The sequence below is a fragment of the Canis lupus genome, chromosome 11 (genome assembly GCF_048164855.1).
Source record: "Canis lupus baileyi chromosome 11, mCanLup2.hap1, whole genome shotgun sequence".
Lineage (NCBI taxonomy): Eukaryota > Metazoa > Chordata > Mammalia > Carnivora > Canidae > Canis > Canis lupus.
The window spans coordinates 35,723,886-35,728,652 of NC_132848.1; the positions used below are offsets into that span (position 1 = coordinate 35,723,886).

Consider the following 4,767-nt stretch of genomic DNA (forward strand, 5'->3'; position numbering starts at 1 on the left):
TTGTAAGTAAAATGAGGCTTTGCCTTGGTAGGAAACTATCCTTTCCAAGATTATTTTGAGCAGGGACAGTGTATAAACTGATCTCTCTATAATTACCAGTGTCTAGGACAACGTCTTACAGTTCAAAGGGTCAGATTGCATGCCTCCAAATCCTGGATCCATCATTTCCTAGATGGCTGTGTGACCTTGAGTAAATTACTGAATTTTTCTAAGCTTCATTTTGTCATCTGCAATAGAAAGATAAGAATAATTAATTCCCTGTGAGGATTATATAAGATTATCCATACAATGTACTTAGCAATGTGTTTGGTACAGAGCAGGTACTTAATAAATGTTAACTATTTTTGCATGCAGTACAGACTTGGAAATACTCACAGAAAGGACCAACTGTCACGATAAACTTTTGGTTGGGGGCACCTTTCAACTGCCATCAAATCACCCTGAGATGGGAGCTTCCACTGGAATCTACTATCAGAAAAATTATCTGAATCCTGGAAATAGACAAAAGAGATTATTGAGGGTTTTTTCAGTGCAGTGCTGATCTTGACTTTCTATTTCTGGAGTTATTTTACAACTCTGTAAGGGCACAGGTTAACGTGTAGAATTTTGAATGGTGGAGATGCAAGTAATTTAAGGCCAGGAAGCAGATACCCCATAGATTGCGATGTATGGCCCTACTGGACTTGAACCCAGCAATTTGTGTGTGTGTGTGTAATATAATTATTCTATGTCAAATATATATATGTACATATATTAGATATTCTATATACTTATTATATTATTTGAGAATCTGGGGATATACACATAAATATGTGTATATATTATATATTTATTATATATTATTATATACCATAATTATATATAGCATAGTATTTATTATATAACAATTGTATTTATATAACACATACTGTTATAACATTATTATGTCATATATATAATATACATACATATATAAATATATACATATATTATACATACATGTATTTTATACACACATGTGTGCATATATCCCAAGCTTTTCAAATGCTCTTTGGACAGGTTTCAACATATTACTGGTTCTTTAATTAATTAATGAGTTGAATAAAATCTTTGACATGTATTTCTTTTGTATTTGCATGAGTCTTTTTTTGTTGTTTTTAGAGTCATGATTTTTTTAATCTTTTGAAAAATATACTTTAATACCATACACAGAGACAAGGCTTCCTCTGGGGGCCCCAAAACAGTCCTTTAAGGAAGCCATGTGATTCCAGGCTGATCAGAAACATCCCAGCAACACATTTTAAATTGAACTGGCTCCCTGCCTCAGGCACAGACAGTGTGGGAGCTTTAGGACTTCACTCCCGAGCTCCACTGAGGATCTTTCCTCCCCGGTTTCCAAAGAGGGCTCCAGGTCCGAGCAAAGACTGGACCTGCCCCCTCTAGGGCTTACCAAGTATTTGGCAAAGTGCAGAGATAACATTCTGTGCAAATTTCCTCACATTGTTCTGCCTGGCTCTGAATGCTCCCAGATGGGATACTCTAGAGATAAATGACGGGAAAAGGATGGAGGACTTGGGTCTCCCCCTCCACACATCCCAGGCATTCCCATTATTACCTTCCAGCCACTCAGGATGAATGTGACCTTGTCTCACCTTCTTATTCTGCTACTTTCTGGCAACAGCTAGAATTAGAAAATCTCTTACCTCCTTTGGAATCCCAATGAAGATACTCTCCTACTGGAGTCAGAATAAAACCTTAGTGCTGCAGGATAGGGCTTGTGGTAATAGGCAACTGTCTCTGAGTGTTTCCTTTGTGGGGTGCAGCAGTGAGAATGAATGGGGGAGCCATATTCTGGTATCCTCTTCTCTCAGCCTTCAATCTGCTTCCAACCAGGACTTCCTAGTTTCCTTTCTGCTCCAACCCTATCCCCAGATCCCTTCCTAATTGCCAGAGAAAACTTCTGATCAAAGCAAAGAGAAAAAAAAGAACCATCATACCTTAGCCTTAATTTTTAAAAATCATTCACTCGGGATCCCTGGGTGGCGCAGCGGTTTGGCGCCTGCCTTTGGCCCAGGGCGCGATCCTGGAGACCCGGGATCGAATCCCACGTCAGGCTCCCAGTGCATGGAGCCTGCTTCTCCCTCTGCCTGTGTCTCTGCCTCTCTCTCTCTCTCTGTGACTATCATAAATAAATAAAAATAAAAATTAAAAAAAAAATCATTCACTCAACAGATATTTATTGAGTTCTTTGTACTTGCCAGATATTGTGCTAGGGGCTTGGGTCACAAGAAATCCCAGCTATTCCTGGAGTTTATATCCCGTGGGTAAGGAGGGAGATATAAATCCCTAAATAAATAATACCGTTACAGATTGCCATGAGTGCTATGAACTAAATATCAGGGGTGTGGGGACATCTCCCCCAGATAGGGTTGTTGGGGAAGAGTTCTCCAAGAAAGAGATATTTGAGCTCAGGTGTAGACAATGAGGGAAAAGCTAGGCTGGGGAAAGTGTGGAGGGAGAGAATAGAGGGACCAGCAACCAGTGTCATGGTGTGTGAAGAGTCTGGTATGTGTGAGGAGTACTGAGGGCTAGCCAGTCCCCAAGATGGCCCCCAGTGAGTCTCATCTCCTAATACTCATGCCTTTATGCAACTCCCCCACACAGTGAGTTAAGCTGGTCTATGTGGCCAATGAAAAGTTGCAAAACTGAACGATTGTACCTTCCAAGCCTAGATCATGAAGGGCATTGCAGATTCTGTTATGCTCTCTTGGATCACTCAAGCAGCATTATGATATGAAGCGATCCACATGGCAAGGACCTGAGGCCTCCTTCAAAAAAGCAAAGTGAATCAGCCACCATGGAAGCAGGTGCTCCAGTCAAAACTCCAGATGACTGCAGCCTCATGAGACACCCTGAACCAAAGCCATCCAGCTACAACATTTCTCAGGTCCTTATCCACCGAAACTGTATAAAGTATTAAATGTTGATTGCTGTCATTTATGTGAGCCCTGGGTAATTGGTTACACAGCACTAGTTAACTAACATAGCCACCCAAATGTGGTGAGCCAGGCAGAGGGTGGTGGGAGATGAAGGCAGAACAGTTAACCATGGCCAGATCACATGGTGGCTGGGGGCTACAGTGAGAGTGTGGATTTTATTCTAAGTTTGATGGAAATTTAAGGTATGTTTTACACAGAAGACCAGTGTGATCTAATTTGTGTTTCATAAACAGCATTGCATTATGGAGAATAGATTTTAAAGGGATAATAAAAGAAGCAAAGAGACCAATTGGGAAACTATAGCATTGCTCCAGGATGTTCAGAGAGATGAGGGTGGCTTGGACTGGGCAGGTGGCAGCAGAGACAGAGAGAAGGGGATCCATTCAAGATATATTCTGGAGGCAGAATTATAAGGACCTGTTGATAAACTGGATGCAGGAGATTAAGGAAAGGGAAGAATCAAGGCTGTATGAGTCAGGGTTCTCCAGAAAAACAGAACCAATGAGATAGATATGGACTTATAGATATAATGATATATAGAAAGAGAGTTATTATAAGGCATTGGCTCACATGGTTTTCGAGGCTAAGAGGTCCCACAATCTGCCATCTGTGAGCTGGAGGCCCAAAAAGCTGGATGTGTGGTTGGGAGCCCAGAGAGCTGCAGACCTGGTGAGTGGATTCCAGTCTGAATCTCAAGGCCTAGAAAGCAGGAGTGATGACAGCAGGAGGTCAGTGTCCCACTCAAGTACAAGGCACAGCACAGACTCAACCTTTCTCCACGTTCTGTAATATTCAGGCCTTCAGTGGACGAGATGGTGCCCACCCACATTGGGGAAAGCCATCTACTTTACTCAAGTCAACACTAACTCAAATGCTGATCACTTCTGGAAAAAACACCCTCATAGAAACACCCAGAAATAATGTTTAGCCAGATAACGTTGTATCCTGCAGCCCAGTCAGATTGAAACATAAACTTAACTATCACAAAGATGACACCCAGGTATTCAGTTTGAGTAACTGGATGGAAGGTGGTGCCATTTACTGAAATGGAGGACACACAGAGGAGTGGGTTTGGAGGTAACTGAATCAAAAGCAAAAGCGTAGCTCCTCTCCCAGTTTTGTTTTGTTGTTGTTGTTGTTGTTTTTTTTTTTACATTTGAGAGCCTTTGGTACCACATGGGTATAACTATACAGACATGACATTAGATACACCTTATCAGCTGAGTTTTATTCAGTAGCCTTCCTTCAGCTACTTGGACACTTGCACTGTTCAAGATCTGCTTGCCCTTTGCTCATCAACAGGCAGTTGATGCCACAGTCCAGAGTGACCACAGGGCTGTTTTGGCAATTGTACACTTAGCACACATTTCACTGAGTTTTCCCCCTCAGAATCCTGGGGGTCTGCTCATTTATAAAGGACACAATCTTGTCCCTTAAGCCTGGTGATATCAACCTCTCCAGAGAGTGTGGTGCTTGCTTCAGCAGCATATAGACTAAGATTGGAACAACACAGAGATAGATCAGTATGGCCCTTGCACAAGAATGACATGTAACCTCTCCAGAGAGTATGGTATGATTCTTTGCTTTAATTGATTTCTTTTGCCCCTACTGTTCTGTTTGAATTTCTTTATTTGTTTGCACTAAAGATTGATTTGTTTAAAATTGGATATCATAAGCATAATTCAAAAGCAAAGTCTTAATTATGCTCTGTATAACAGATTAATGAAAACAAGTAAATAGTCATATTATAGAGAGTTATTGATGAAGGGCAATGCTTTGTCAGGCTAAA

General features: G+C 41.2%; 1 non-coding gene across 1 annotated transcript; it reads left to right on the forward strand.

Annotated features, from left to right (window-relative positions):
- The first annotated feature begins 4,447 nt into the window (after nucleotides 1-4,447).
- On the forward strand, nucleotides 4,448-4,559 carry LOC140600582 (U6 spliceosomal RNA). The gene has a single exon (XR_012003779.1). It is a non-coding gene; the product is annotated as a U6 spliceosomal RNA (small nuclear RNA).
- The last annotated feature ends 208 nt before the right edge of the window (nucleotides 4,560-4,767 follow it).